The sequence below is a fragment of the Lepidothrix coronata genome, unplaced genomic scaffold (genome assembly GCF_001604755.1).
Source record: "Lepidothrix coronata isolate B3197 unplaced genomic scaffold, Lepidothrix_coronata-1.0 Scaffold190, whole genome shotgun sequence".
In the NCBI taxonomy this organism is placed as follows: domain Eukaryota; kingdom Metazoa; phylum Chordata; class Aves; order Passeriformes; family Pipridae; genus Lepidothrix; species Lepidothrix coronata.
The window spans coordinates 1,492,110-1,502,763 of record NW_016690370.1 but is presented as its reverse complement, the minus strand read 5'-3'; the positions used below and the strand labels follow the sequence as shown (position 1 = coordinate 1,502,763).

At 39.7% G+C, this 10,654-nt stretch overlaps 1 long non-coding RNA gene across 2 annotated transcripts in view; it reads right to left on the bottom strand.

Moving 5' to 3' along the window:
• The window catches only part of LOC108505408, a 43,985-nt gene extending 34,589 nt beyond the window's left edge, over positions 1–9,396 (bottom strand). The window contains exons 1-3 of one of the 2 annotated variants that reach the window (XR_001877494.1): positions 9,350–9,396; positions 8,922–9,049; positions 3,700–3,866 (exon numbers count right to left, since the gene is read on the bottom strand). This is a non-coding gene — a long non-coding RNA (uncharacterized LOC108505408). Of the gene's footprint in view, positions 1–3,699; positions 3,867–8,921; positions 9,050–9,309 lie in introns of both variants that reach the window. The other variant, XR_001877495.1, reaches the window with a different exon arrangement.
• Between the last annotated feature and the right edge of the window lie 1,258 nt (positions 9,397–10,654).

The window sequence follows — 10,654 nt, the reverse complement described above, 5'->3', positions numbered from 1 at the left end:
CCAGGAATTATCACTAAGTGGAAATCAGCACATTTTACAGTTTATGATGCACCAGTATTTAAGCTTATGAATCAAAACGCTGCTGCTGGGAGTTGTGCCTTCCTTCCCCTCATTTTAAATCCCTTTGTCTCTGGAGCAGGAATTACTTTCTTTTCTCTCTTCCAGGTGGAAAGGAGGCCAGGAGCAAAAAAATTAATCTATTCAAGAGTAGCAGAATTTGTCAAAGCTTGATCTATGGCTCACTCTGCCTCGAAAAAAACATCATTTCATAGAAAGTTGATGTGTTTTTTTCATTACTAAGGCAGCTCTCTGTTTAATAACAGCATTCCAACGTGTTATTGATCTGTGTATTGGAACAATTCTTACCATTCAGGTTGTCACATGGATATAAATACACATTTACCAACATTTTCTACAAGGTCAAGGCCGTGAACACGGAATGGATAAAGAAATTAAACATAAGGCACATTCTATATGGTCTTACACTCTTTAAACCTGAGAAATATTTAAAATACAAGCTATATTTATCAAGCAAATATATTCATTTAAATAATATTTCATTTGGGTCATGTTTATTACATTCTATTTTATTTTTTATTCTACAAATCTGAACTTAAATTCAGATGTAGAACATTAAGACCCGAATATATCTGAAATATCTTATTGACTTCAGTCTGACCCCTCTGGACACATCAATGCAATTGAGAATTTTCCCTGAAGATAATTCCATGCTCAGTTTTTACGTGAAAGATTTAAGAGTCTCCACTTTGAATAAATTGACACTAAATATAATAAGAGCTCTGGGAACCAAAACTGTTCCATGAGGAACAGATGCTCCTTTATCTCTGCAGAGAGAAAAGAATCCTAGAATGGTTTAGGTTGGAAAGGACCTTAAGGATCATTTCTGCCATGGGCAGGGACACCTCCCACTATCCCAGGTTGCTCCAACCAGGCCTTGGACACTTCCAGGGATGGGGCAGCCACAGCTTCTCTGAGCAACCTGTGCCAGGGCCTCCCCACCCTCACAGGGAAGAATTCCTTCCCAATATCCCATCTAAACCTCCCATCCTTCAGTTTGAAGCCATTCCCCCTTATCCCATCACTCCATGCCCTTTGGAGCACCTTCTGCTTCCTCTCCTGTTTCACGTCTCAGGATCTCACTCCCTCTTACTTCCATTTGCTGATCCCTACAACCAGCAGGTAAATCCAGTCTGGAACCTTCCACCCACCCCATCCTTTCCTGGGTGCATGAACATGGAGTCATTTCTACAGCAGAAAATCCTCCCAGTTTCCCAGCTCAGCCTGGCAGATGCTTCCTGTTCTTGTAAACAATTTTGGAGCCGTAAATGCCTCTCAGGTATAAAAAGATATATTGTCACAGGATAATATCTCTCCCTTTTTTTTTTTTTTCCTGCTTTTTTCAATGCTGTCAAAACAAATGCTTTGCTTGAAAATAATTCCTGCAATATCTCGGAGTCCCCACTCCTTCCACAAATACGAGCAAGTCAAAATTAAAGGGATTTGTCATCGCAGAGTCAAATTCGGGAACTAAACGTGAGCCACGTCCCATCCCAGTGCTTTGTGTGAGGGGAATCAGCTCCTAACAGGAGAAAAATTGCCAATTTGGGATGCTCCAGGTGACACATTAGACAGAAACATTCAGACAGTGCAAGAACAGGATCCCTGCTACGTGGGAAAACAGATTTTGCTGCTTGTAGAAGTTAAGAGGAATCAATATCCAAAAGCTTTGTTGCATGATTGTGTTGCCTGGAATGACTCCAGGTCCCTCCCCACCCCACCAATTTCCCAGGCAGTTATGAGCCTGTTGTCCCTCTGACATGGCTCTTCCATGGGGATTTATAGGATCTGCTTATTCCACTGCCTTTTTCCCTTTATTCATGTTTAATGAAGAACCATCGGGTGTCCCTGTGCTGTAACTCCTTCAAAGAGAGACCAGATTGTTTCAAAATCAAAAAGCAATCTAAGAGTTTGGTCTGGTGCATCAAATGAGTGTTTCCCATATGGAAGGTCTTTCATGATTAATAAATTCATTGGAAAAATGAAAAAAATTTTAAAAAAAAAGCCAAGGAAAAAGGATGAATTAGTCTCGGAGTTCAGAAGGTTTAAGCAGGAGTGATTACAAGGAATCAAAGCAAAAACCATAAGTAAGGAGAAAAATAGAGAACCACCAAAAAATTATGTTGCTGAGAGAAGTCTCAGATATCAAATTATTTTAAAGTAGTCCTGCAGTGCCAAAGCAACTAAAGAAAATGTTCAACCAAATTTGTCTAGGCAGGGTCATTTTTAAAAGTGGTATTAAAATACAAATCATAGCACAAAAGAGAGTCTGTAATTTCAGCAGATGATTACTAACTGCACTAATTAAGGAGCTCTAATTGACTCCATCGAAGTCAAGAGACAATTCATGTGTATATTGCTGCAAGACTCAGTAATCATCATCTCTGCAAAGTATTTTAAATGAGTTATCCTGCAGCTTTTATCACCTGGAGAGCTGCTCTCAGTCCGTGATTTGCAGATCCCAAGGGGCCATGGATTACTTTGGAGGCACTGAAGGTAACCAAGAAAAGCCTGTTTACTGTCAGTACACCTTCCCTGGAATCTTTCAAGGCTCCCAAAATTGAGAAAGATAAGAGAGAGGGGACAGAGGGAATACATTTTTTCTGCTTTATGACTTTATTAAAGCTTCCTAAACTTCGGAGCACTTTCAAAATAGCAAATGATATCTTCTTGCTTGCCCCTGAAGAATTCCTATGTTCCTGCCCTTCTTAATTACAGAGATAGAACATTAAAAATTCATTTAAATGCACAAACCCCAAACATTTTAACCACTGCTTCCAAAAAACAGGTTTTATGCCTTAAAACTTCACCTCAACTTGTTATTGAAAGTGGGAAAATGAGAATCACAGAATAGTTTGGCTTGGAAGGGACCTTAAAAGGGGTCTCATTTTATGTTGTCTCATGACCTGGTGGAAGGGGTTGGAACTGGATGATCTTTAAGGTCCCTCCCAACTCAAATCATTCTGGGATTCCATGATTTATCCCTATAATGCTTTTCTTTAAGTTGAAGCCCAACAAGAACAATCAGTCCCTCAACTTCCCATGAAATCCCTTTATGGATTTGCAGCCTTTTCTTTATGGTCATGCCCTTCCTCCAACCCAAACACACTGAGCTTTCCTGGCCTCCAACACCACAAGCCTTTCACTCTTTGATTTACACTCCTCAGCTCTCTTATTTATCTTCCTTTCTTATAAACTTCACTGTCAAAAGCTTAATGTAGCTTTTTTAATGTGACCTTCCCAGTCCAAAATTGAAAGGACCGTATTTTTTTCATTTATAGCCAGGGTTTTACAGGGGACCAAAAACTCAAAAATTGAGAACTTACCTACTCCACCACATCCCTGGACAGCCTGTTCCAACACCTGACCACCCTTCTGGGGAAGAAATTTTCCCTAATATCCAATCTAAACATTCCCCTGGTGCAACTTAAACATACTCATCCCTGTATCACCATCACATGCAGCCTTTCCCATTCCAAGAGTTTGGTGCTGAGCACTTAGACAGGCTCAGGGAGAGGTTTTTCCCCACAACCTGTTGGAGGAGAGATAAATAACCAGCTAAAGAGTTAAAAAAAAAAAAATTAGAAATTTTAACTCCCAGAAACCCCCCCTGGGTCTCACCTGGTTCTGTGGATTCCTGCAGTTCCTTGGGGAGCACAGTGGAACAGGAACCATCAGCTCCAGACAAGTCCCCCCAGGGTTTCCCCAGGTGTGTGGGGATGAGGATTCAGGTGATGGCATTTAAATAAATCTCCTGCCAGATCAATTCTCCTTTAATCCAGGTTCAGCTGGGACAAGGAAAGATAAGGTTGTGCTTAAGCCCCTAAAATGCAGTCTCATGTCAGATAAACCCAAAAGCATGGTGTATATAAAAAAAACCTTGTAAAGGAGTGATTTTACACAGTGTGGGAGCACTTTATACTTATGAATCTGATTATAAACAAGGACCCTAAATTTCTTTATGTTGTTGGTACCAGTCCCTGTCCTGGCTACAAAGCAGAGGTTTACACCACCTTGGTGCCTCATTCTACAATGTGTCCTCTCCCATTCCTCTGAGTGAGCAAATAGACTTCAAATATACATCAAATATAGTTCAAAGATTAGGCACATCATTTCAGAAACCCCACCTTGTGACAGGCACCGTGAATTAACCTCCTGGACATTATCAACACTTCAGAGCTATTTCTGGAGGAGATAAAAAAAAAAAAAAGGTTGAAAAAGTTGCCAAAGTTTTAAAGCTCTAGTGAGAACTGTCACTGAAAATTTATTTTATTTTGGTTTTTTTTTTTGTCTCTGAATTCCAAACATTTGTTCACTTGGTTGTTTATTTAAGGAAATAATTATATTTGAGTGTAAGGTGCCTTTGCATGGGGAGGTGGACACTGGATTGAGGATGGGTTTGGCACTTTGGGAGCTGTGAGAAACCAAAAAGTCTTGGGCTGCTGCAACATGTGGAAGGTGCCAGCAGAGGCTGTGAAAGGCTCCAGGACCTGCTGGGCTCTGGCAGAGCTCAGGAATGTGGGATAACATACACAGGAAGGCAAAGGTGCTGCAGAAGCAGCAAAGAAGCAACATCTGTGGTAGCTCCCTTTGCCTGGAAAATTAAGCTGTTCTATGCTCCATAAAGCACTTTCCAGCTCTTTCTGCAAGATATTATTGGAGAAACATTAAAACTGCCTCACGCCTGGAAAAAAAGGATTGATTTAAAATCAGAAATAACTGCTAGGTGAGAACCTTAGCCCAGGGCAAGCACTACAAATCTGCCCTTTGTAAACATATAGAAAGGAGACGAAAAATCACCTCAGCCTCTGATGATGAGCCATGTGTTGCACAGGAGGACCAAGGAAGGACAATGATCCCTGTTCACTGCTGGGTGGTGGGTATGAAAAACCCCTCTTTTGAGGTCAGGAGGCATTCTGTGGTTGAAGAAATGTATTTACAGACTGGGGCCATTGTTGTGCAAGAAGTGGACATTTTGTGCTGGTCAGATCAGCTTAAGTGGACTTGAGCCTGAGTGGCATCTTCTGCTGTCCCCTTTGATGTCCATGGTAGGAAAACTGTCTCACCTGCATTTGGCAAGAGCTGGAACCATTGCCACCATCTGATTTCCACGTTGTGGAAAGGGAAGTTTCTTCCCTCCGTCCCCAGAGCCTGAGGCTGGGGGTTCAGCAGCACATCCAACGCTGGCAGATGGCCCACACACCACTGCCCCCGAACACTTGTTCATAGCCAGGAATAAAGATTTGCAGAGCTCCAAATAAATCACAGTTTAACTTCCCTGATCGAACCCGAGACCGCTGGAGCTGAGAATTGCACGCGGCTCCTTCGCCAGGCGGCTTCAGGAGGGTCCCCCCGGTTCAGGAACACGAACAGCATCAATAAATTGGGCTGCTCAGCACGGCCCTGTGGCAGCTCCCACGCTGCTCCAGTCGATAGGAAAGATTTCCTCTAATAGCTTTGGAAAAGGGCTGGAGCACAGAGCCGGCTGCCAGCTCAGGGGAGTCACAGCAACACAACACTTTGAGCGCCTGGAAAGCAAGAAAACGATGCAGAATGAAACAGGGCACGGCCTGAAAAATTTAACTGAGCGTAGCAAAACGAGGCCTGAAGGGTTAACTCTGAATGCATACCCTGAGTAAAGAAAGAAGAGAACTAGAACTCAAGGAGTGACGGAAAATAACACATACAGAAATCTGACACACAATGAACATAAAGGAAAGGAAATAATAGAACACTAAGAATGCTAACATACACGTAAATAGATATATGGTAAGAACACAGGAAGATAAGGGGGAAAAGGAGGATCAGGGTCCAGAAACTCCTGCCAGATGTTCAGAAACCCCTGCCAAATACATCTAGTAGTCAGCCAAATTAAAGAAAGTTCAAAAGTTTACCTGAGAAAAAGGACTAAAACTAAGACCCCTGAGGCTGAAGTAACAGGATGTACCACCAAGATTATCCCCAAAATGAAGACCGCGCCCCTGACTCCGCCCTAACTCTGCCTGTTATGAATATTATAACTAGATGTTGCAATACTATGAATATTCATGGAAAATGATGTAATCTCTTAACAAGAATTGTATAAATAATCCAGCTGTTCACTGCCTGCTCTGGAGCTCTTTGTCCAGCGCGAGCTGGGAGTTCCCCAACGCTGCTTTGCAATAAATACCTCCTGCTTAAAGACTAAAAACTCTGTCTCTGAGCAGTTCCTCTGCGCCTTTTGGGGCAAAATTCGGCATCAGAATGCATGGATTTTCTCAACTGAGAAAAAGGAGCACGTAAGTATTAATTCAACTACGTGAAAACACCAATTATTAATATTTTCAGCCAGTTCCTTCTCTCAGCAAGCAGCTCCACTGCCTCTCACCATCCATGTGTCCACACATGTACCCAGAGATCCATAGGAACAACCACTTCTTGATTTCTGCACCAAAGTTACTTCCCTGCCTCTTCAGTAAGCAGAGGACAAAGGGAATATCCCTCTGCAAAGCACAGGAATTCTGTGGCAGTAAATCTGATGTCACTTCAGATTACCAAGTTCTGCCTAAAGTGCAACACAAGCCCCACAGACCAATTTTTATCCTTTTTTAGTATTCCTGCCTACATTGACAATGTATAAATGAGCACAGATGTTGTCTTAATGTATTTAGGGAGACATAAATCTGAAAAAAAAAAATCATCTTTCTTCTTCATTAGCAATCAAATCCCGTTTTGAGCTAAAATAAACATTCGGGGAAAATACTTAAACACAGGAGGGTGAGCTAAGAGTGTAAAATTTGGCTGAGTAATGAGTAAATAGGGGCATGAACTACCTATAAATATTTGATGAATGAGCTGAAGTAGGGAAAAAAATTATGTAGGGTGATGTAAGGGGGTACAGTTTAAAGGGATGGGTCCTCTTGACCATGAGATAGTAGATTGTGGAATAAGATTGTGATATAAACATGGGAAGAAATATAAACACTGTAACATAGATAACTTCAAATATGATTGGAGAAAATACCCAAAAAGCTAAAACATGCAGCAGATATTCTAGGATTTGAGGGGATAAAAGTGATGTGATGTATCTTTTTTACCTTTTAGATTTGCCTGCAAGTCCACATAATTATATATATTATATATATCTATATCTATAGATATATTATTAGATATATATCAATAAATAGATGACACATCTCCATTTAAATACATAATTTGCATATATTCATGTAAGGAAAGACTGGACATGACACTCAGTGCTATGTCATAGTGTTTGGTCATAGGCTGGACTCGATCTCAGAGGTCTTTTCCAACCTAACAGATTGTGTGATATATAAATATATAAATATACATAAATATATATAAATATAAATATATAAATATAAATATATAAATAATATATAAATAAATATATAAATATACAAATATATAAAAATATAAATATATAAATATATAAATACAACACCTGTGGTGTGCAGAGAAGAGAGTTCTCAAGCCAAGCTTATTGAGATTCAAAGTACAACAGACCTTTTTACCATCCCATGAACACGAATATTTTGAGGTAAATTTGCATTTCATAGCCAGGGGCATCATTTGCAGGTGACTGAACAATCAATTAAAACAGCTCGGGTAGGTTTTTCTGTGAGGTGTGTTGTTTTTTTTCGTATAACCAGGTCACTGCTGCTTATTCACATGGTTTGGGGCATTTTAGACATTAATAACACAAAGTTTTCCTCAAGATTTCTGGTGCTGTCTCATGGGTTTACATTTTATTTTGCCCAAGCTGATGGAGGACCAAACATGCAACTTCCAACACCCTGGGACACTGAGCAGCCTTAGCAGAGTTATAGATCTGTGCTGCTGTGACCATTTTTCTATATTATTAATTAAAATTTACAAATTAAATGCAGGCCATAAAGCCCTCAGAAAATGTATCAATGGTGATTCCATGGACTGGAGTCTTTGGACTTTGGATAAAGCAAAAAATGAGTCTTTGGACTTTGGATATAGTGAAAAATGAGTCTTTGAGGGTGGTAAAAACTTGGAAGGGGTTGCCACAACTCTTATTTCCATTAGTCATTAATAATTGTTCTTTCTTGGGATAGATATTTTTAGCTGTCTGAACAAAGGCTCTTATGCATAACAGGGTTCAACACCTCTGTGATTGAGCTGCCTCCTTTTTTTATGGTTAGGTTCTCAATCATGGAAAAACAATTTTATCACTAGAGCTGAGTCAATCATCCTAAAAAATACATGGCTAATGTTTGGGTTTATTTCTTTTTTCAGAAGCTGTTCATCAAACACTTGTGAATAATGAATGTATAACTTCTCATCAGACATGATATGTAAATTCTGGGCTTGACCCATCCAATAATTTATTTATCAAGAACAGTTTGAGCAGTGCATCAAAAAGCAGCAAATTAGTTCTCTATCAACAGCCAATTGAACTTTCTGACTCTGTGTAGAAGTGTTTGCAAACCAGGGGCACAATCTGTTGTGGGTGAGAGGAGCTTTAGACAAAGTTTATTAGAGAAAGGACCCCCTTGCTTTCTAAACTCCTCCTGGATCCAGTCTTAGCCTCAGACTTAGGCAACAGTTTAAGTCCAACTTTGTCCCACAGGGTTAAAGATGGCAAGCTGGGTATATTAATATAAATGAATTATTTATCATGACAAATGATCAGACAAAAGGTCTTAATCAGAATTATTTACCACAGAGTATAAAAGCTAAAACTCCTGGTAGGATAATATAAAATCGGGTAGTGCACTATATCAAAGCAATTATGTCAAAGCAGTTATATCAAAGCAATTATATTAAAGCTGACAACAAGAAATAATCATTAATTAGAGATTGATGTAACTCACCAAACCAAAGCCTGTGGGCAGATCTCTCTCTCTGAACCTCCAGGAGTGTCCCCATCACAAGGGAGAAACTCCACACACTCCAAGGAGGGTTAAGGTGGAAGAATCTGATGGTCTGGAAGTGGCCTGGGCTTTTAGAGTATAAAGGGACTGATTTAGTCAAGTGCCCAGGTCAGCTGAGCATCTCATCTGCCAAATCTTTGCCTCACTATCAGGAGATTAATTTGGGGTTGATGAGCCAGACTGGTTTTAGCAGAATTCAACACCAAAACCTTGCAAAACAGGGCCTTGTTTGAGTTGTTTGACCACATTCCAAGAGCAAAATGTCCCGTTACACACACACACACACTGCCCAGGAAAAGTCAAGGCTTCCCTTCCCAACCTCCCTCACATTTCCAGCCAAAAACTCTCCAAACCCAGCAACATTCCACCTCAGGGATGTAAAACCTTTGCAAACCCTTCCCTCTTGGTTCAGCATTCAAATGGTTTCCTTGATTAAAATGTAACCTCTCAGGTTTATTCAAGCACCACCTCCAGTTTTGCTGTGGCGTGGCCAAGGTTCAGTTCTCCTTTTCACTATAAACATTTGCAGTGGCTTGGAATAATTTGGTGTAGAGCACACCAAGTGTCTGCTTGGATGCCTTGGATTTTTCCTCCCTGCAATCAATTTAAATCTTAGAGGATATTTTGTAGAGAGGCCAAAAAAATAAAACTGCATCTCTTTCAATATATATATATGGTTTTTTTTCCCCCAATAGTTACACTTCAGAAGGAAAACAGAAAGCTTTAAATATAAATTATTATTCAGTGCTCACAAAAGCAATGGGAAAACAATACAGAGTATGGAAGTTTTATCAGCAAAATAATTCAGGTTTTGGATGGAGTGATAATAAAGTATATTATGAAGGGTGAAACTATTAAATCAGTATATTAATATAACTTTTCTAGGAATTTCAGGGTGTGCAATCTGCTTTCTAGATGAGAGCAACCGATGTCAAACAAGATTTATTTCACAGATGATTAAAAAGATCAAGAAATTCAGGCTCAAAATACTGTAATTTAGGTATTTTGTGTGCAAGCCTTTACTTAATCCCTTTGAAGCCCATTGAGCTGCCTATATATTTATTTACTTCCCATGAAAGAAGGGTTTCTTTCTTATTTAAGGGGTGGTCAGAAACAGGGAGACAGTGAAAGTTTCACAGGTTTGGCTTTTCTATCTGAAGAGCTGGAGTTTGTCCAGCTGATTCCAGGAATATTTGTCAGCCTTCAGAATTTTGTAATGCAGATGCTCTGCTTTATTGATCTGAATTTAATAATTAAAGCCTTGTCCTCGCATTTACAAAACAGAAGCATTTAAAGCCTCATGATTTAGTTATGTCATGTGTTGCTCTAGTAAAGCAATCAAGTGAATCACTGGTCAGTCAAATATGCAATGACATGTCTAAAACTATTCCCTTCACAGTTCATGAGGGGAAAAAAAAAAAAAGCTGGAATCGAGAACATTTTTGCAAATCAAACATCTCAGTTAAAAATGTCAGCCTGTATCAACTGAAATATTTTATCCTGGATCTGACAAGTTTAAGTAAGATTTGTGTGTCTGTTGGGTCAGGTTTGAAACCCAAATTAATTCTGGACCAGAAAAAAATCAGATTGCTGTCCTTTACAGAATGTCAGAGTATCACCCTTTTGCAACTCTGCTGCCAAAAAAAATAAAGGAGAAGAGGTAAAGAAATGGA